Genomic DNA, 24,477 nt, shown 5'->3' with positions numbered 1-24,477 from the left:
TTACTCCGTGAAACACCGACCCTAAAGAGCCCATTCAATGTGGGTTTGGTTTCGATTCAGCACCCCATATTTCTCCCCAACAATTCTTCGAGAACAATGGACTTTGACTTGGGAGTAAATGGAAAGTTTTTCTTTCTAGGGGCTCCACAACCTGAATTTGAGTGTTGAATGTTGACCACTCTTACATTTCCAGCTATCCACATCCTCACGCCTCCTTAAAATAACTTGTTCAGATAGTTCTTTTCCTCTCTATATAACACGAAATTTCGTCTTCCTCGTTCACTCACTATCTCAGTAATCTAAATTGAATCGTTCCATTGCGAGTGTTGTGCCAATCAAAGAACAAGCAATTTCCAATCAAAACTCTAATTGTCTCATTTCTTTGTTGGATTCACATGACCTTGCATCAAGCGCTATTTATTCAAAACTCTAGTCAGATTTCTTTGTTGGATTAACATGACCTCAGAGTAAGGATGATATTTGACAAAGTTTTTAAGTAAGTTATGATTTCTCATTTTCAGATTGAGGAAGAGTCGGTTTATAGGATTTTTAATGATGGAATAAATAGTCAAAGATTAATGTGATGAAATTTAAGTTTAGAGATTATTTAAGGTTATTTAATTTGATTGATAATTAAAGTAATCAATTGATTAATTAAGTGATTTCTTTAACTCTCTTTATTAGTTAGTCAACTAGTCCAATTAATTAATTAAATAGTATTCATTATTTCAAGTCAGCTAATTTTATATAAAATGAAATGGAAAAACTAAACTTATTTATTTATATTAATGAAAAATTTGTATAGATTAATTAACAAGTTAATTAAGTTGTAATGATTAATCAATTAGTAAAAAATAGTGTGTTATTAAAAAGTCTAAATGGGATAAGTTAATAAAACAATATGATGATTCTATAGCTAGCATGATAAAACTAATAACTCAATGAGATAAGTTAAATTAATATCAACATTAGAGTGGTCAAATCTAAGTGTCTACATATGAAGGATTGGTATGAAAGTTGGAATTCCTCCCAAAAATAAGAAAACTCCTAAGAAATATAACGAGTAGTCTACAATATAAAAACATGGGATAAAAACTTAGATTAATTTTAGATTATGAATGAGTTTGGGTTTATTAATGTATAAAGAAACTTGAAGTAATTTAGGTTGAGAATATATAATAATTAAAAAAAAAATTTGCTTTCTAATTTAGAATGTGATGTTGACTTTGATTCATTTGTTATATTGAGAATTTGTTGATAAAATTAGAAACTAAGATGAGATAAAATGATAATAAATCTGTTATAGAAGTGATCCTAACTTTTTATACCCTATGAATAAATCACACATACAATTTGGTCTTATGACACTTATACTTGTAACATGTATGTCCAATAATAATTTTCATGTTCGTAAACTATAAAACCCATTTGTCTATTTTTGGTCTTCTATATATGAGAAATATGTTATCTTGAAAAATACATTTAATGTGTTACTTTAGATATAAATAATACTAGTCACTTACATCATAGGAATCAACCTCTAAAGTTTACACAAGAAGATTTAATTCATGCGGAATAGAGAATGCTAAAACTAATGAAATTGAGATATATTTATAAATAAGACAAAGTGGTGTAATTAAATGTAGATGTTTGATGGATTCACTTCATGATTAACATTCCTAGGATTGTGTCCTTAATATAAGTTATGCACATAAAAATAGAACCTTTTTGTGTAAAAGTTTTGATAAAACACATATTCCTAGTAAGATAACTTCAAAAGTGGAAACTTCAAAATTTTGATGTCTAAGATTTGCTAATTGGATGCATTTTTTTCTAACAAATTTGAACTACTAGAATAACTTAGTCATAAGAAAGATAAACCATGAGAAAATAAAATAGTATATGGTTAAAATGCAAGAGTAATGTAGTTTAAATTTAGAGTAACTAATGCATTAAAATGTACAAATTAGATCTTATAATCATTTAATAATAACATTTTTCATAAATTGACTTTAAAAATAAAAATAAAAATTTTATAAAAAACTTCTCACCACATATTTTTTTCCCAAAATATAATCATAACAAAATAAAGAAAGATTTTTATTATGCATAAAAAATTCGAGGAATTTTGTACCATGAAATGACGCACGTGTGGCAGTGGGACTTCGAAGGCAATGCTTCTGGTGGCCTTGTTGAGGGCGTTGCAAACTATGTGCGCCTGACTGCTTGGTTGGCTCCTTCTCGTTGGGTCAAGCGCGGTGGTGGAGATAGATGGGACCGGGGTTATGATGCTACTGCCTATTTCTTACAGTATTGGGATAGGTGTAGATCTGGATTTGTTGCCAAGCTCAACGCCAAATTGGCTTTTGGATGGAATGTGGGATTCTTTAATGGCTTCTTTCTTTTTTACTCTATTTATTCATCTTTCTCTCTTCCTTCTTCATATTCATATTCATCTCATCTCCATTTCTATCTATATCTTTATATTTATTTCTTTAGCCCTTTTCTTTTTCTCTTTCTTTTCACTCCACTACCTCTCTCTCCCTTTCATTTGATTCCAAACATAACATGATCATGTTGGTTATGGAACTTGATTATCATCCTAATTGAAAAGTTTTGTTTCAGTAATAATTGGATCCTTGTAAGAGGATGCTAAAGTTGATTTGAAACTATCACTTCTCCATTGAGACCTCTGTTGCATAAGCAACATTATTTTCTAAATTTGGCCTACCAATTGATCTCATGTACTACACAAATTTATGCAAAAAATAGGCCAAATTTTTCCCTAATTGACCTTCCACATCTCTTCGGCATACCCATTGCACACTGAGGTGCAATTGCTAGTTATTATAATTATGCCAAAGGCATTCCCTATATGAAGTAAACCACTAACTTTGTGAAATCAACAATTCAAAATTGAGAAGGATGCAAGACTATATAATTAATCTCAACTATATATTTAAATTTATATTAGTTTTTAAAAATAAATCTTTTATGATAAAAAAAATATATATATATTTAAATATTATTAATTAGAAGAAAGAATTTTCATTAAGGAAAAAAAGTAATAAGAATATTTTTTTCAATATTATTTCTTTAATTAAGATATTCTATCTTGTTTTCTAAGTTTCCAAAAAGAATAAGTATTAAAAAAAATATATATTTTTAAGTTTTTACAAAGAAAAAAATATTAAAAAAACTAATTAGCTTATATTCATTTTCACTTTTATTGATTTATTTTTATAGTGTAAAATCTATTTTAATTGTTTATGTCTTTTGTGAAATTACAAATTACAATTAAAAATTATGAAAATTAATTTAATTTATAATTATTTGTCTTATCAAAATGTTAGTTATTGTAGAATAATCATATTTTAAATTATAATATTTATTTTATTACTATTTTCTATTCTCTTTGATGAGAATATTTATAATGTTACCTTCTTTTATTAGATATTCTTTCTTTTAAAAAAACAAATTATTTTAATTCTTATACTTCTTTTTTCAAGATTATTCATTTATTAAGTTAAATTTTGATTATTTTTATTTTCTAATGGAATTACAAATAATAATTATATATTAGAATTAATCTAATTTTTATTTTCATCTTATTAAAATTTTATTTTTTAGAGTAATTAAATATTTAAAATTTATTTTAATATATATAATAAAATTAATTCCAACTTAAAACCTAAATTAAATGTTTAGAACAAGAGAGAATGAGAAAGCAACTAACTATTGATTATTCATTTCATGTCAATAATTTATGGATAGTTGTGTCCTTGGAGAGTTATGCTAAGGGTAACATGTCATTTGATTATTATCTTCATTTAGATTGTCTCGAGGCTATGTATATCTCTTTACCTCAAAGATTCCCACATCTCTCTTTTCCCCCTCTATCCTTCCCATTGTATCTATCTATGTATCTCTCCCTCTCTCCCTCTCACTCCCTCTTTTTATATATATCTACCTCTGTATCCTCTTTCTCCCTCTATCCCTCACTTCATCTATTTAAATATATTTTCCTCTCGCTATATATATCTCTCTATCTCTTTCACTCACACGCATTCCATATTTCTCCCTCCTTATCTCTATCTCTATATCTCTCTCACTCACATAGACACATAATCCCTATTTCATCCTCTCCCTCTCCCTCTCTATCTCTATCTCTATCTCTATCTCTATCTCTTTCACTCACACGCATTCCATATTTCTCCCTCCTTATCTCTATCTCTATATCTCTCTCACTCACATAGACACATAATCCCTATTTCATCCTCTCCCTCTCCCTCTCTATCTCTATCTCTATCTCTATCTCTATCTCTATCTCTAGTTCTTATACACTCTTCTTCCTTCATCTCTCCCACTCTCTCCCTCTCTATCACTCTCTACCTCTTCACATATCGCTTCCTATATATTTATCTTTCTATCTCCCCCTCTCTTATTGTTGCCCCCTTTCTATCTCTATGTCTCACTCTATAATCTCACGGTATAATCCAAAAAGCTCTATATAATCCACGCCACTTCCTCCTATTTTCGATAACAAAAATAAGCTGCCTTCTGATAACTTGTGGTTGTGGAAGAAAATCTTGGAGTGAGAATGGGCAGTCACTCTGTTGTAGTGCTGGGGTTGATAGCCCTGGCGGCGATATTACTGGGCCAACCTACTGAAGCTGTGGATTTTGAATTCTCTATTAATGCCCAGGGAACCACCGGTGGCAACAGATTTGATCAAGAGATCGGCCAGAGTGGAGCCCTTGAAATTATGAACTCTTCCACTAAATTCATCTGGGACACTTTCCAACAGCAATCGGCTGCAGATAGGAAGAATGTGGACAAGGTTACTCTCATCGTCGAAAGCATGGACGGCATTGCGTATACAAGTGGAGACCAAATTCACCTGAGTGCAGATTATGTGGGAACTTCCAAGGCGACCTCAAGACGGCAATTCGAGGAGTTTTGTACCACGAAATGACGCACGTGTGGCAGTGGAACGGGCAAGGCAATGCTCCGAGTGGGCTCATTGAGGGCGTTGCAGACTATGTTCGCCTCACTGCCGCTCTGTCTTCTCCTCAATGGGTGAAGCCCGGTGGTGGAGACAAATGGGACCAGTGTTATGATGTTACTGCCTATTTCTTGCAGTATTGTGATAGTGTTAGCTCTGGATTTGTTGCCAAGCTCAACGCTAAATTGGCTTCTGGATGGAACGTGGGATTCTTTAATGACCTCACTGGTAAATCTGTTGATCAGCTTTGGAGTGATTACAAGGCCAGGTATGCTTCTCCTGCTTAGAGATCAATATGCTCTGCTTTTATCATCTACCTGTTATAACTAGCTATGTCAAATAAACGAGCCGCAAACGGGAATAATATATTCGTACCCACATTAAAATACCATGGAGAGTGGTTTTTTTTTTAGTTTTCCCTTGTTATAGGTTGTATTGGTATAGTTTTGGGTCTATTTGGTACCATGTTTGGCCATTGTAGCTATCAAATATTACTATGATATATGTAGGCAATTACGATGCTTAAGATCTAATGAGGCATTCAATATCTATGCATTATTTGAAAGATCAATTGACAAGGCTAGCATGAATCTTTATATTTGGTGTACTAATGACTTGTTAAATTATAATATTTTCAGTTAATTATAATATTATCATATTATTGAAATATTATTTGTAGTGCATCAAACTTATTAAATTTGTGTTATATTAATTTTCTTGTTTCTTATGATGCATAGATAGATTTGTTCATATATTCCTATCTGTAGAATGAGCTTGACTGTACCAAAACTACTATTAACATAGACAACAAATTACATGACACAGTCCCTAAATATAAACATCTTTTCTTCAACGCCATGTTTATAATTCTTATAGGAAACTATTGTTATAAATTCATAGAAAAGAAAGATGAGGTTTTTCTTTCGACAAGATGACTATTTAGAATTTTAGGAAGGAAAGTTGTGTCTCTATCTATGGTAAATCAAAGTCTATTGTTATCAAAGAATTTTACAAAGGGAAATATGTGATCATGCAATTTTTTTTTAATTAATATTCCTACTTTTCTTTAGGTTACAATAAAATTAGTGCAATATTCACATAAAAATTATGGTGGTAAAAAGGCATACCCACAAAAGTCTAGTGGGACAAAGTTTAGAACAAAGATAAAAATAATAATGTTAAGAAACAATTGTTGCACTATTATTAGATGAATCTTAATCATCAATATTAAAACCCCATACACCAATGAGATTGGTATCATCGAGGGGCTCCCAACCAATGATAACACCTTTCTCTTCAATAGTGTCCTCAATATGTTACTACAGATGAAAAGGAGAAATGGCAAGTTGCAAATGATGAAATTTGTCAACTTGTCATCTAGCTTAAAAGAGGGTAAGTAATACTTAGAATAATCAATAAAATATAAATATCTCCATTCCTTTCATAATATTGGAACATGAATAGGCCTAACTATTGTCCTAAAAAAGAGCTAAGCACTAGGATTCTATTCCAATATTACAAAAGATTGAGATAGCGAAGTGTGCAAAGATGAACTAGGTTAGTAAAGATGAATTTACTAGATCTAATAGAAAATAGCTAGTGTAGCATAAAACATAGAAACAATAAGGTAGTTTTGGAGTGAGGACACAAAAAAGAACCTGATACTAAAATCTAAAGTTGACTATGCTAGATAGAAGCATTAGGTGTCCATATCTAAAGGTGATGAAGGATCGAGAGATGATCAAAAATAGAATCAAGAAGCTTTGCACACCTATCTCCCAAAAATGGGTCAAACTAGCAAGACAAGGAAGCTAGGAACCATAGTCTTATCAATTTTGTCAATTCAAAGATTGAGAATGTATGTTGATGTATTCTTTGTCATCTATAACTTCTTTGTTGTAGGATTTATATCTACATAAAAAATGGGAAAAAGTGATTGTGCCATATAAGGGATTTCCCATCTCAATTTTCATGTTAGTGTTCCCACTTCTACAATGGCAATGATGGGATAGAATGTGTTCCCTTGCAACGATAGAGGCTAAACAAATGATGAATGTTGAATGAAAAGATCATGCCTTATGTGTAAAACCCTCTCATACAATCTCACATAAAGGCTTCATGTGATGCTCATGAAGTCTTGCAATGTGTTATTGTTAGAAAGTAGTGCTAAACATAGGATTAGTTGTTAGTTTTTGATAAAGATAAAGGGATTAGTTGTTAGTTGCTATGTGTACATGGGTAGTTAGATGGTTGAAATGATCTATAAGACATTGCAATATAATAGTTTGAGTGATTTTTGATGAATGATTACCTATTTGTAGATTTGATGTTTTTTTAATTCTCCAAAATTTGGTATTAGAATAGATTTCAAACGGGCCTCTCTAGCTTTCACTCCACTCATACCTTGTTTGTCTAGTTGATTAATGCAATGGATTTCTGATCCCGTACTCCTTTGCAATGCCATTATATTTTTTGTATTGATTCACTGGTTGTAAAGTCAAGTGATGCAAAGATAGGACTAGTAGGATCCCGCACACCTTGTGCAAAGTCTAGATTTTTTACCATCCATCTTTCTTGCATGTTTATCAATGATTCTTGTTGGGATCCTGAACTCCTCATAGTCAACTCATTGGCATTTTCCACTCAAGTGCATCATCTTTCTCTTCTATTTTGTTCTCACATTTTTTCCTCCATTTTTTTCATTATGTTCATGGTCAACTTTTTTTTCTAATTTTTATTCAATAAATGTCCCTATATGACTTTTTCCCATCAAAACCCCCTACAAAAGTTAATGAGGCCTCGATCCACAAAGAAAAATCTCACTTGAACTATCAAGAAGATTGATGAAGATTCTACATGATTGATTGCAAGGGTCTATAAGGCCTTCAAAAGAAAAAAAGGTTTGGGCAATATATGTAACTTGTGCTTAAGTTAAATGTAAGGGAGACTCATAATGTAACTTTTAATTGAGTTCAACTCCAAATGAAACATGTGACATACAATTATTTATATAACTTGTAATCAAATTATTGGGTTGGGCCCAATTGGAAAAAGTAACTTGATTTGGGCGTCAAACTTGTCAAAAAGGAAAATAATATGAAGAGTTGGCCTAATGAGGCTAGGAAGACCTATGTAAGAGGATTAAGTCTTGTATTTAACAAGACTCAATCATGGAAATCAGATATATACATTCAATCAATCATTCCTAGCAATCAAATATTTTTCCCTAGCAAATATCCTCTCTTCTCTTCTTCAGCAAATTAGTCTTCACAAAATCAATGAATTGCTTCATAACTGCTGGGCAAATTTGTATGCCAGACTAGGTTGTAGATCTCCTTCACATATGTACTCAATATTGTGCATGTCAAGCTCCATTCTAGTTTGGATCTTTGCATCTTCAGGTAGCAAACTTATTGGCAGATTTGTTGGGTGATATCAAGCTATGACAATCAACTACCTTATAGCCGAAACCTTGCCTGTGCATCTTCAGATTAGGGTTTGCACATAAAGGAATTCATATTGACAAAGCACTACCCTAGATTGGGAGTTTTATCAGATAAGTGATTTGATCCTTATTGTAATTGTAATTTGCTCATACTAAATGGTTTTGATCTGGATCTTTGATGTTGGGTTTTTCCTCCAAGAGGGAGGTTTTCCTAAGGTATATTGTGTTTTGTGTCTCTTGTGTGTTTACATTTAAGTTAATTTCTCAGTTTACTTAAATCTGGTCACTAAAACTAACATTCAGGACTACACACAATACTTTATAATATTGTATATGCTAACACTATGTTTCTTTTTATAGGATGAGCCAATGTGTAGTTGCTGCAATTCATATGAACAAACAAAGATTTGGTAATTCGAATAAATGCAACACCTATGGTTTATACTAGAGCGCATGAACCATAACATATTAATATGTAAATAGTAAAATTGGTATTAGAGCATTTTCTTTTATTAGCAAGGGCTAATAAATATTTTCTAGAATGTAGAGGATTGTCTTGACTAGATTAAAAATGGAACATTAGCTTACACTAGACATGTATCAAAAAATATTTTGATTTAGAATGTTAATTTTTTTTTATGGAAGGAATATTGTACGTTAACAACATGCTTTGAATATGAAGCATATTACATAATCTAGTTGTCTAGTTTTGAGTATTGTTTGGTGTTCTCCATCTATTTCAATGGCAGCTATGGAATTGAATATAATGAAATAGTTTTTTGGTTTGTTATTAGGCTTCTTTTGCTTGTAAGATATATAGACATCTTTGATGTAAGATGTCTTTTCTTTCTATTCATGCTTTATGTGTTATTCAACTAAATTTTTATGATGCTTATGTTTGTGTTACAGTATCAGTACATACATCAACATCTTGTCAAGCTTCTACAAATTATTGTTAGTGTGAGTTGTGATTTAGCAGCACCCCAGGTTGCAAGCATCCACTTCAAGAACCCTATAGGCAAAAACTGGGCACCTCATGAATCTGGTGCATCTATATCCCATATTTATGTTTTATTTAAACTTATTTGCATCTATGATTTTCTAAAGTTGAGCAACATGATGGCAGGAGAACAGTAGAAGATATCACCAACCAATAAGACAATAGTTGGAGAAAATCTACTTCAATTCATAGCCTATGTTCCTCCTTTGTTGAGGTATGTAGTTAGTACACATTTTATCAGTCAAAATTTTTAGCTATGGATTATTCTTGCAATTACTTACTTATCTTTCTTTCACTTGTTTATCATGGTTTAATTTTTCCTAGAAATTATATCACTTGTTTATCTTGATTTATTTTTTCCTACAAATATGTTTATGAATCTTCTTTTTGTAGAACTTGGCTATTTAATTAGCTCAAATCCATGTTCTTATGTCAATTTAACAAAGAGAAATTCATTTCTTAGTTGTTCAGTATTTTCACATGCAAATTGGTCAGAATTATCCCCCGCTATAGATTGGGGCTAGGGCACTCTTGAGTGCCCCTAAGGGGGATTATTCAAGATGTTGTCTTTGTTCCTATCGATGCATACTCTATTTTTCTATGCATCAAAGTACATAATTTGAAATGTTTTATTTCATAACTCAAAATCATGACTTCAACGAATGCCCACATACCTATTTTGTAAACATATTATGTTATCTTATGCATGCTTTACTGCTTATTGTTTTGAGTGATACCACAGTTGTGATTTTTTTATAATTTGAGTTAAAATTATTTCTACTATTTCTATTTTTCCTCATCTAATTTGCTCAAGGTTTGACTTACACCTATTTTCCAAACAAATTACTTCATTTTGTGTATTAATTATAGGTTTTTGATCCTAGTGATGCCAAACTCATTGGACTCTTTCTTTTTTGTCTCACAAACATTTGTGTTGTTTTTGAATTTTCTAATATGATTTTATTATGGTTGTAGATATGCCTATTTTGTAAACATATAATTTTGTGCATTAATTATAGTTTTTTGATCCTAGTGATGCCAAACTCATTGGACTCTTTCTTTTTTGTCTTACAAACATTTGTGTTGTTTTTGGATTTTCTAATTTGATTTGCTTATGTTGTAGATATGCCTATTTTGTAAATGTATAATTTAAATTTAAATTTTTACTACACTTTTCCTTGAGTGATGTCAAAATCACAGGATTTATTTTTCTACTCCGTATTACGCATATACGCGTACACAGTTTTTTAGATTTTCTGCTAATTTCCTTTTGGTCTTATATTTATTTTTACATCAACATTAGAAGTTGTAGATGCAAATATCTTATTTGGTCATTTTTAAGGGTTCTAATACAACTGATTTGCATATCTTGTTTGTGTGTATAGAGCACAGTTTCGAGAATTCCATAAAACTATGATAAATACATATTATCTAGAGCAATGACCTAGCCTTCTTCCTCAGGTCAAATATAATTTTTAAGATCAACAAGTATATGCTTCTTCATATGTACTAAGAATTATTTTAAGGAAGGATGAGCAATTATTTGTTTTTGGGTGTTTGGCTTCTTCTTTAGGTTAATATTTGACTAATATTTTTCTCGCTATTTAAACTATTAGTGTCGATGTGACTTAACTTATTTATTTGATGTGTGTAGGTCAAGGTTCAAGTTTGAGAATGAGTGAACTCCTATCTATCTTATCATTGATGAGGTATTTCCTCCTCTACTTAATATTTTCAATTGCCTTGTTCAAGTTTCAAATCCTGCATTGGATAGCAAAGCTTATCAATCTTATTTGTAAAATATTTTGGTCATCTATATACATATGCATGCTTTTGCATTCAAAATGTACATTAAATTACTTAAATTATTTTTTACTGTGCATTTTATTGCTTTATGCAATTTTAGATTTGAATTTATGTAGTGATGTGGCCATGCAGTTAGAGATGCCCAAGCAACTCTTTTATCCCAACATCTTTAGTTCTTGGATGGTTCTGTTTTTAGCTATGCTAGAAATATTGTTTCCTTTGGAAGGGAAACCAACCGATCTAGAACAACACAAATCTTGGGAATGGTGGAAATTAAAGAAGTGGAAAGTGCATATTATGAAGCAACTATACACATGGTGAGCTTAAGAAAGCTAGTTAACATTCATTGACTCTGCAAAAGATTGGGATTGTTCAAATGTTCTTTAAGATGTATAATCAATGTAATTATGAGAACTGAGGAAATAAAATCAGCAACACTAGAATCTACCGTCTAACCTTTTCACAATTCAACAATCCAACAAAAATTGTTCAACATAAAAACACAAAATGGCTGGCAATTTTCACATGTTCTCAACCATTAATCAAACTTAAAACTCACTACTAAACCAAAGGGTGTTTTGAGACCCAAGATTCTGAATGGTAAAATTATTCTTTAAAGGGTGCTAGCTCAATGGAAGAGCACCTGCTTTGCAAGTAGGTGAATGGTGGTTCAATTACAGCATGCCCTAACATGAATTAATCAATGATATTGTAGTTTATATTTAACAATAATGATTTATCTAAATAGTGAGTTATGTTTAAAAGTTCATTATTTAATATCATCTCTTCAGAGACAAAAGTGGTGTTCTCGTTAGTGAAAATATTTTTATCATTTTAAGAAAGACAATAAATGGGATTAAACCCACATATATGTCTCTATAGAGACAATATGTTTTATTTTATTTATAAAGATAATTTTTTAAGACAATAATTTAAGCAACTCACTTAAAGATAATATTTAAGATAATACACAAGTTTTATTTTGTCTCAAGTTAAGACAATTTACTCAAATATTGTCTTCGAACCCCCTTTATGTAGTAGTTCTACCTTGGATCTTTTGTATCTACTAGATGGAGCAATATCTATGGTTGGTGTGTCTTTCTGGATGTCTAATTGAATAAAAGTTATACATGTCCAAACATTTATTTTTGGAGATTCCACTGTCTTATAGAAAGAGATAAATGTAAGTACTTTTTGCAAAGGCACCTACTACAATGACAGGCAACATACACACTTCAAACCCTCAAACCTCTAACATTTGCAAAACATTCAATTTCAAAGGTTTGTGAATCAATCAACTGTAATATGGCCAACCCCTTTGCACATTCAAAGTGCCTTCTCATCTATAACAACAATCAACAAAATTTTGAATAATGTCTCTAAACGATATTCAAATTTATGTTCAAGTCTAAAGTTATATAATCTTATTATTCTTTTACTGATATTTTTCTAGTATTTCTTATGTAACAGGTTGCTGAAGATAACATTAATATTTTTCTATATTTCTATAGCTTTTCATTGACATGTACATATAGGCAATGCCCACCGATCAAGGCATGCCTTGACCGGTCATGTCTTTTGACATATCCGATCAAGACATGTCTTGATTGGTGCATATGCACCGCTTCACTTAAGCAAAGTACCGATAACTATTGGTCATGTCACATTTAATATATTAAATCGATTGCTATTGGGGCATGTTAGTTAGTATGTTTGACCGATTAGTAATCAGGTCACGTCAAGAATATAATCATTCGATAAATAAGATAATCATCGGTCAGTATAAATGGAGATTAAGATGATAACTGTTATAGTTATCATATGATAGCATCAATTGATGCTATCATATGATATCTATGTTAGTTATCATAATTCTGGTACGATCTTATTACAATTACAGTATGACCAATTATGCATATAAGATGATTATAACAAGTTCATTTATTTAATCATGAGGTCTACATTTAGATTTTAATTATATCGATAAGGTATATGATTGAATGAGAGATAAATGAAGTCTCTCATTCAATCATTTATCTTACTGAAGCTGCTAAGTTTCAACACTCCCTCTTAGCTAGGGAAGATAACTGGAGACCTAAGAAAAATAAGCATCATATTTTTTATAATAACATGTATTACATGACTTCGTAATACAAGGGATCATATCACATATGCTCATGAGATGATGCATCACGTAATGAGTGACACGGGAATATATCACATCATCGCGTGATATAGATATCACATAACATGTGATATCAGTATCACATAACACATGATACCTTGGATATAGAATACTTGAGAATGTTAAATTCCCTTGTATCTAGGTTATGGCATGTGCACTGACATTACGTCACATAATGTCTACCATAACATATCATGACACATCCATGAGTCAGAGTGATATCAAGTCGGCATGATATCAATATTACAAGATCGTCACCTCATAATGTTTAATACAAGTTCTCATAGTCTAAAAGATCGTCACCTTTTAGGAATGTACACAGGGGGTGGAGCCCATAAAGTCATAACATGACAAAATAAGTTTACACATTAAACATCTCATATATTAATATAGATTATAAAAACTGATTATAACTCAATCATACCAAGACTTTTTCTGAAGTGTTCAACTTTTACTCTGGCTAGAGGTTTGGTCAGTATGTTTGTTGTCTGGTCTCCTGTACTGATATACTACAACGGAATCACATTCTTATCCACCATATCTCTTACATAGTGATAAGGGATCTCAATGTGTTTGGATCTATCATTAAATATAGGGTTCATGGAGAGTTTTATACAACTCTGATTGTCACAATGAATTATAGTAGGCTTCATTGGTTCTTAGAATAATCCCACAAGTACCTTTTATAGCCATACAACTTCTCGTACAGCCATGGAAGTTGCGATATATTCAGCCTATGTAGAGCTCTGAGCTACTCAAGACCGTTTCCTACTAATCCAAGATATCATGATTGAACCCAACCTAAAGCAAAACTCTAAGGTGCTTTTCCTATCAGTCACACTTCCAGCCCAATCTGAATCAGTAAACCCATGAAGATTCAGGTCAATATTCTCATATTTGAGTCCATAGTTGAGAGTACCTTAAAGGTATCTCATTATATGTTTTACTTCCATAAGATGAATCTTCTTAGGTTCACACATGAATTGACTTAAGGCATTTACAAGATAACAGATATCAGGTCTAGTATTGACCAGGTACATTAATGATCCAATCATCTATCTATAGAGCGTAGGATCTACCAATGGGGAATCTACTATTCCCTCCTTCAGTTTGTGAAGATTAGTTTCCATGGGAGAAGTCATGGTTCTGCAGTTCATCATACCAAATCTCTTCAATATGTCTAAGGTGTATTTTCCTTGATTAAGTATAATGTTGTTAGAGTTTTGCCAAATCTCTAATCCAAGGAAGTAATGTAGAAGGCCTAAAGCCTTCATATCAAACTCCTTTTCAAGGTCTTTCTTACATTGACCAATAAGGTGATTTTATCCTATAATTGGAAGATCATCAATATATAAGATTAATATCAACATGTCACTTTTGACTTTCTCGAAGTAAATATTTGGATCTGCATCATTCTTTAAGAATCCCAATCCCAGCAGATAGTTGTCAATTATTTCATATCAGGCCATGGGAGCCTTTTTTTAGACCATATAGAGCTTTCTTTAATCTACACACATATGTCTATGTATTGTGGATCTCAAAACCTTCTGGTTGTTCTAAGTAAACTTCCTCCTCAATTTCACCATTCAAGAAAGCAGTTTTCACATCCATTTGATGGACTTTCCAACCTTTGGTTGTTGCAATGGCCAGTACTGTTCTAACAGATGTGTATCTAGCAATTGGAGCAAATGTCTCATCATAGTCTATTCCTTCTTTTTGAGAGAACCCTCAGGCAACAAATCTAGCTTTATGTTTCTCTATGCTACCATCTACAGCATGTTTGATTTTGAATAGCCACTTGGATGAGACAACGTATTTCCCCTTTGGCCTAGAAACAATTTCCCATACATCATTATTGAGGATGGATTTATATTCTTCTAACATGGCATCTCTCCAAACTTTATGTTTAAGAGCTTCTGGTACACTCGAAGGTTTTGATTTAGAGAGATCATTCATTAGGGCTACATAGCTAGTGAATCTTCGGGGCCTCTTAATTTCTCTAAAGGTTCCTGAAGGAGCTGCAAAGTCCCTTACATCTTCTATTGCTTTGTGAACCCACAAAGGTCTTTTCTTAGTGATTTCTTTGGGAGGAATTTGTTCTTCATTTTCTTCTGAGTACTCCCTTTGAATCTTAGGAGTGGAATCCTCTTCTATGTCTGAAGACGGAACATATATTTCTGACTCAATAGAGTATTTGGCTCTTTTCAAGGCTATGTCTTCTTCAAATATTACATCTCTACTAAGTTCAATATTGCTATGTCCAGGCACAAATATTTTGTAGGCTTTAGAGGTTTCACTGTATCCAACAAATATTCCTTTTCTTCCAGAGGTTTCTAGTTTTTTTCTTTTCTCTTTAGGTATATGAAGGTAGATAGGGCATCCAAATATCCTAAAGTGAGTGATATCAGGTTTTATACCAATGAAGACTTCTTCAGGGGTTTTATCTTCAATGTGGGAGTGAGGGCATCTATTTTGTATGTGTATAGAAGTGTTGGAGGCTTCTACCCAAAGATGAGTTAATAAGTTTTGATCAAGAAGCATGGCTTTGGCTGCCTCTACAATGGTTCTATTTTTCCTCTCAGCAACCCCATTTTGTTGGGGGTTGTAAGGGACAATGAGCTCCCTCTTAGTCCTAGCATCTTTAAAAAATTCTCTAAAAATGTTTGAGGTGTATTCCCTCCCATTATCAGTCCTTAAGGTTTTTATTCTCCTTCTGGAAGAATTTTCAGAGAGGGATTTGAATTCCTTAAATCTCTTGAGAATCTCTTTAGATTCTTTACATTTAAGAAAATAGATCCAGGTCTTCCTAGAGAAGTCATCAATGAATATTACATAGTAAAGGCAACTCCCTAATGATGGTACAGACATTGGCCCACATATGTCAGAGTGAACTAACTCTAAAACATTGCTTGTTTTCCTAGAACTATTAAGAAAGGAACTCTTAGTATTTTTGCCTATGGCACACCCCTTACATGTACCAGAATGGTATTGTTTTAACGTAGGCAAAGCAATTGCTAATTTTTCCATTGAACATAAAGCATGAAAGTTTAAATGACCTAATCTTCTATGCCAAATTTCATTTGAATCTGTAATCTCATTAATTAGGGCTAGGTTAGATTCAGTACTAACCTCATATAAATATCCTTTTCTATGTCCTAGGGTTGTAGACTTCTTGATGGAAGAGTTTTGTGGCCATACTAGGACTTTACCATTCATGAATGTTATTTTGTACCCATCATCTTCAAGTGTAGATATGGAGATTAAGTTTCTCTTGATGCCAAGAATGAATAGGACTCCAGTGAGTTGAAGAGATATGCCTATCTTCAGCTTAATGGTGCAGGTACCGACGCGTTTCACTAGATATGCAGAGTCATCACCAATGGTTACTTCCTCATTAGTTTCTTCTACTATGACATCTAATAATTCTCTATACCCAGTGATGTGTCTTGAAGACCCACTGTGAATGATCCAAGTGTTAGTTTTATTGGATACTTGACTGGAGAGGGTAGAGTAGAATACACACTTCTTAGAGTCATATTCTTCCCTTTTAACTTTTGCAAATGTAGCTTGTTGTTTGATTCTATCCGGACATCTTGCTGCATAGTGTCCATATTGATCACACCTAAAGCACTGAATGTGAGAGTTGTCTCTTTTAGATGACCTTTTCTCATGTTGGTTCTTTCTCTTATTGAAATGTTTCTTCTTGTTCTTGTTGTTGGATATGATATTTATAACATTGAGATCTTCATCTATGTTCTTTTGTTTGATCCCTTTCTTATTTAGCCTTGAATCCTCTTGAAGACAATATGCTCTTAGCCTATCAAATTTTGGATATTTAGCTCTTGCACTAATGCCTTGGACGAATGTCTCCCATGTACTAGGCAACCCATCTAGAGCAATGAGCATTAGCTCTTTTCTCTAGATCTCATATCCAAGCATTGCCAGTTCATCCCTTAGGGATGATATCCACATAATGTATGCGTTTATTGACCCCCCTTTGTTCATACTTATATGATTTAATTCCCTTTTTAGAGCCAGGGTTCTACTTGCATTATTTATCTCAAATGCACTTTCGAGTGCTTTGAACATATGGTAGGCAATTTCATGCTTTGTTATTATTGGCATGATGTGATTTCTTACTTCATCAACTATGATCTTCATGGCCTTTTCATTTCCCTCGATCCATGTTGATTTTTCAGGTTCATCCTCTAGTTCTTTAGATTCAATTTTTATGAATGATTCAACCTCATTTTCTTTTAGAATCATTTTAATTCTAAACTTCCATGCTGAGAAATTGTCGCCTCCTTTAAGTATGTCCTCAAATATGATAGCATTAGCCATGGGAAATATGATGTTTATACCTTTGGTTTGAACTTCTCAAATTTCAATGCCTTAGGTTCGATTAGCATGGCTCTGATACCATGTAAATGATATTCAAATTTATGTTCAAGTCTAAAGTTATATAATCTAATTATTCTTTTACTGATATTTTTCTGTTATTTCTTATGTCACAGATTGCTGAAGATAACATTAATATTTTTCTATATTTCTACAGCTTTTCATTGACATGTACATATAGAAAATACCGAATGATCAAGGCATGCCATGACCGGTCATGTCTTTTGACATGCCCGATCAATACATGTCTTGATCAGTGCATATGTACTGCTTTACTTAAGCGATGTACCGATAACTATCGGTCACGTCACATTTAATATATTAAACCAATTGCTATCGGGGCACATTAGTTAGTATGTTTTACCGATTAGTAATCGGGTCACGTCAGGAATATAATCATCCGATAAATAAGATAATCATTGATCGATGTAAATTGAGATTAAGATGATAACTATTATAGTTATCATATGATAGCATCAATCGATGCTATCATATGATATCTATGATAGTTATCATAATTCTGGTATGATATTATTATAATTATAGTATGATTGATTATGCATATAAGATGATTATAATAAGTTCATTTATTTAATCAAGAGGTCTACATTTAGATTTTAGTTATAGCGATAAGGTATATGATTGAATGAGAGATAAATGAAGTCTCTCATTCAATCATTTATCTTACCAAAGCTACTAAGTTTCAACAGTGCCTATATTTCGTCATTGTTATGGAATTCTTTTAACAATAAATCCATCGATCAACCATATATTGAGAAAAAAGGTTTGGGCAATATATGTAACTTATGCAATATTTGAAACATAATTTGAGCTAGCTATAATTTCAACACTCCCTCTTAGCTAGGGAGAACTCAACCAACTATCCAAGTCATAGTGTAATCATGCATCATGGACTTTACCATGAAATTAATCTTACATTGCCTGTCGAGGATGAGTGCACACCTGCAAGAAGAATATACAAATATACATCATGAACTTTGTTCATGAATATCCATATTGCATTTACCGCAGAGGATGGATGCACCTTGCATTTGCCGCAGAGGGTGAGATGATGTCTTAGACCTCAAAAATTTTCTACTGAGAAGAATAATCTGCCACCTTGCTTTTTGCAGAGGGTGGTTTAATCTTGCATTGCCCATAGAGGGTGGAGGACATCTTTCACCTCACCTTCTCCCACGGAATGATCTAATGTCACCTTGCATTTCCCACAAAGGGTGGTTCCACCTTGCATTATCCGCAGAGAGTGGAAGATGCAACTTAATGCATCACTAGGACTGAGACTCCCTCTCAGCCAAGGTTGTGTTCTCCACAATTCCAAGTCTCTTTCTGAAGCAAACAAACTTCACTCAAACATGAGGTTTGGCGAGAACAACTACAATCTGCTCATCGATGTTGACATATTCAGCTAAATGGAACCTTTCTATACCATATCATGAACATAGTGATAATGAGTTTTTAGATGTTTTGGCCTGTCATGAAACACAGAATTAACAAACATCTCAATATGATTCTGATTGTTACAATTAATGACTAAGGGTTGCCAAGGTTCCCCAAACAACCTAGCAAGAAGCTTTGTGAAGCCACACTGCTTCACAATGTACTCAGCTTGAACAATGCCCAATGAAAATGAGGACTCATTCCTCCTAGCCCAAGAGATTAGAGCAAAACTCAAGTTGAAGCAAATTCCTGAAGTGCTCTAACACTTCCTACCCAATCAGAATTTGAGTAGCCTTCTAGGGTGATAACAATGTTGATTGGATACTTTAGCCTATAGCTAATAGCTCCTAGCAAATATCTCAGAATATGCTTGACTGCAACAAGATGAACATGCTTTGGTTTTTTCATAAACTGGCTGATAACAAATGCATCAAGGATCCAATCAACTATGTGTACTCTGATGGATCTGAAAAAATGAACTCAATTTCTTCAAGTTAGTTTCCATAGGAGTAGACATGGGTTCACAATCCATCATCCCAAATCTATTCAGTATACTTCCTTGACTTTGAATAATTTCATTAGATCTTGCCATACTTCTAACCTAGAAAGTAATGCATTAATTCTAAGTCCTTCATTTCAAACTCTGAAGGTAATTCTTTCTTCATGTAGAGATGAGACTATTTTCACCAGTTAGAAATAAATCAACCATAATTAGCATTTCACCAAAAAATACTTTTAAATTAAAGGCTAGAATCAACATCATTCTTACAAGTTCCTAAACTAATCAAACACTTGTCAATCTTCTCATACCAAGCTCAAGAAGCTTGTTTGAGGCCATAAAGAGTTTCCTTTAATTTGCACACATGAGATTCTCTATCTTGAATCTAATAACCTTCTAGTTATTCAATATAGACAACATTAATAAAACAATCTTTATATCCAACTTCTAGCCTGCAACATTAGCTATAATGGTTCTAATATTAGTATATCTAGCACAATCATTATGATCATGCATACCTTCAAGTGAAGAAACCAAGCTCCCTCTTAAGCTTGAAGGCATGGTAATTCAAGAATATCTTGAAGAGAAGGATCAACATGATTAAATATCCCAATAGAATGAATTAACATGTAAAATAACATCTCTTTATTGACCAGACTTCCACCATTGACAACATATGCCAAGATTTCTCAAAAGGATGTTGCCAGTCTATGATCAACTTCAATCAGAGTGTAAAGCTACACAACATTCTTTAAAAGTAAAATTGTTTTTCATAGTTGAATAACAGAGAGTTAGTTGTGCCTGATCATATCGGAAAATTAAGGCAAGTGTATGACTTCAGAAAACCTTGACAATCTAACATTTTACAAAATCCATAAGCAAGTTATATAAGCCAAATTGTCTTTCCAACCAATGCGTAAATCGGATATCAGTATCAACCACTCAAAAGGATACACATTGTAGTTGAGTACAAGTGTATGATCAAAAGACAACTTCAATAAGTTAGATACCTAATTCATCTTAGGTTTCATCATCAAGAGAATACTTACTTAAAAAAAAACTATAATAGGTAGTATGCTCAAATTGAAGAGATAATATCACAATGAATATTATGTGAGGATAGTGAAAGCCATTATAGAAAATGTATTTGAGCTAAAGGCAATCTTCTACACAAGAAGAGCAAAGCAAGGTTATAATAAATGTATAACAAAGAACATGAGAGCTTTTATGAAGAGATGAGGAGAACCAAGTGTTACACAGTCCCAATCCTACATGCCAACGTTATTATAGAATAGAAAACATAGTCTGTATGATGTTAGGAGACACACCAAGATAGTATGTAATGCCAGAGAAGCAAGACTATTAAGCATTTCAAGATTTAGATAGAATATGATGCATCAAAACTATGCAACAAGTATCATTAGAAGAAGATAGTAAGGTCATCATTGGGCATAGATACTAAATTGGATGACTAAGGCATCTTACCTTTACATGCCTACCACACCAATGATTAGAGGAAACTATATGTTTTCAACTAAAGTTCCATATTTCTAAATCTCCTATAAATATATTCATCTTTCAATCTTCCTATTTATGCTTGTTGTTATATCCATCATAATACTCCTAGTTTTATATCTGAATACACACACTGAAGTCTTAAGTGACAAGGATGTATTTAGATCAATGCATCAATTTGGATCATTACATATTCATATAAAACCACATAAAATAGTTTGAGAGATAAACATACTTAAAATAGAGAGTAGGGCATAATTAAATACTAACTTCAATAATTCGAACTGGATTAGAATAAATTCTTAACACAAGAACAAAGCTCGAACTAGGGTGATTGTTACAAACCCTAGGAAGATAGTTATGTAAGCCTTAAAGGAATAAAAGGAATACTAAGATCTGAAAATAAGTGCACAAACCGACATATGGAAGCACCCTCAAATGAAGTAGTTAACAAGCAAGAGAACCTTGTGCACTAGTTAAGACACCAATAACAATAAGGCAATCAGATGCAAATATCCAAACTAAGTGGACCCTACAATTGAGAATAGAGGAATGAGAACACCTGAAATCTTATTATTACCATCGTCCCATCGATGCCTTCAATTTGTCAAGAAGACATTGCTATTGAACTTTCTGATTCACTATAGACTTCTTCATCCCTAATCTGTAAAAGAAGAAGTGCAGGTTCTTCCTTCAAGTTGTTATGCCTTATAGAATGAACCTAGATCTGATACCATGTTAGTTTTAGTGATCATCTTTAAGTAAACTCAGAAGTTAACTTAAATGTAAACACACAAGAGATAAAAAACCCAAGACCCAGCATCAAAGATCAAGATCAAAACCTTTAAGTATGAGAAAATTACAATTACAATAAGGATCAGATCACTTATTTGATAAGACTCCCAATATAGGGAAGTGCTTTGTCAATATAAATTCCTTTATGTGCAGACCCTATTCTCAAGATGCACAGGCAGGGTTTCGGCTGTAAGGTAAATGATTGTCACAACTTGATATCACCCAACAAATCTGCCAATAAGTTTGCTACCTAAAGATGCATAGATTTGAACTAGAATGGAGCTTGACATGCACAATAATTAGCACATATTTGAAGGAGATCTATAGCCTGGTTGGACATACAAATTCGCCCAACTATTATGAAGCAATTCATTGATTTTGTGAAGACCAATTTGCTAAAGAAGAGCAGAGAGGATATCCACTAGGGTTGAATATTTGATTGCTAGGAATAATTGATTGAATGTATATATCTGATTGCCATGATTGAGTCCTCTTATGTACAAGACTCAATCCTCTTGCATAGGTTGGCCTTGTTGAGACATGGACCAGCTAGGACTTGAACCTAGGACCTTCCATACCCTGTTGGAATGCTCTACCACTGAGCTGATGGCTCCTCTTAGACCAGTCCATCGTCGATCCAGGTGTGGCTTATTTCCAACACCAATATCCCCCTTAAGACACACCTCTCATGTGCCTGGGGCTCCTATCCTTGACCTGGCTTTCATACCATGTTTTGAGGAGTCTCAACATCTATCTCCATGGATGAGCCCTTTGATTTCTTGAATGCAACATCTTCCTCAAATGTGACATCCTTGCTAATCTCTATTTTCTTCTGTACATGAATGTAAATATGGTAGGCTTTGGAGGTTTCATTGTAGCCTACAAATATTCCTCTCTTGCTAGAAGACTCCAACTTGGTTCTCTTGTCCTTGGGAATATGAACATACACAAGACAACCAAATATTCTCAGGTGGCTGATATCAGGCTTGATGCCTGAGAAGTCTTTTTCAAGAGTCATATTTTATAATACCCGATGGGGACATCTATTTTGAACATACATTGTTGTTCTAGAGGCTTTTGCCCATAGAAAAATCTGAATTTCTTGATCATGAATCATAGCTTTTGTAGCTTCAACTATAGATCTATTCTTCCTTTCATCAACCCCATTTTGTTGGGGGTTGTAGGGAACATAGATCTCCCTCTTGATCCTTGCCTCAATATAGAAATCATGAAAGCTACCCAAGGTGTATTCACCTCCATTATCAGACCTTAGAATTTTAATTTTCTTTCCAGAGATGTTTTCTACAAGAGCTTTAATCTCTTTAAACCTACCTAGGACTTCATCAGACTCTTTAGACCTTAAAAAATAAATCCAAGTCTTCCTAGAGTAGTCATATATAAAGGTTACATAGTACAAACATCCATTTAGGGATGGAATTGACATTGGACCACATAAATCTGAATGTACAAGATCTAGTATTTCTTTAGACGTACTTTCACTGCTATGAAAAGGACTTTTAATATTTTTACCCATAGCACAACCTTTACAAGTAACATCATTTACATGAATAAGTTTAGGAATACCTTTTACCATCTTCTCGAAAGATGGAAGAGCCTTGAAGTGAAGATGTCCAAGTATTATGTGCCAGAATTCATTGGAATTGGAAGAATTGTAAATAAGAGCTTGAACTGGGAGAGTGTAGAGTTTGTATAAACTCTCATGTCTATTTCTGATCACACGAGTAGTCTTGATGCTGGAGTTCTTAGGCCAAGAATTAACTCTACCTTCATACAATGCAATTTGATATCCCTTATCCTCCAAGGCTGAAATAGACACAAGGTTCCTCTTGATCCCTAGTACAAACAATATACATCACTTAGGTTCAGAGAAACTCCAGATTCATTTTTTAGAGATGTAGCACCAACTCCTCTTACAATATAGCGAGCATTATCCCCAATAATGACTTGAAGATGTGACTCTTTCTCCACTAGATCATAAAGGTGTTCTCGCTGACCGGTGATATGTTGAGAGGCTCCACTGTTAATTAACCATGTATCACTATTTGTAGGAACATTGCTTGATAATGTTGATATGAAAAGAAAACCATTGGAGTTATCTTAATTCTCCTTCTCAAATGAGAATACATTGATGTTTTCTCCTTGATGATTAGGTCTTGTCAAACAATCCTTTGCAAAGTGACCAAACTTGTCACACCTAAAATACTAGATATGAGAGATACCTTTCTTTCTTTTCCTAGAATTAGGTGCGGAATCTAATTTGAAATCTCTATTCTTTTTGAATTTTCCCTTCTTCCAATACTTTCATTTCTTGGTAGATTGAGTGGAAAGAACGTGTGTATCTTCATTTTGA

The 24,477-nt window shown here is 33.0% G+C and overlaps 1 pseudogene; it reads left to right on the top strand.

Annotated features, from left to right (window-relative positions):
- The first annotated feature begins 4,527 nt into the window (after window positions 1–4,527).
- LOC131876316 (uncharacterized) lies at window positions 4,528–5,576 on the top strand (annotated as a pseudogene).
- The last annotated feature ends 18,901 nt before the right edge of the window (window positions 5,577–24,477 follow it).

The sequence above is a fragment of the Cryptomeria japonica genome, chromosome 5 (genome assembly GCF_030272615.1).
Source record: "Cryptomeria japonica chromosome 5, Sugi_1.0, whole genome shotgun sequence".
Taxonomy (NCBI): Eukaryota; Viridiplantae; Streptophyta; class Pinopsida; order Cupressales; family Cupressaceae; genus Cryptomeria; species Cryptomeria japonica.
This window is presented reverse-complemented; position numbering and strand designations above follow the sequence as displayed.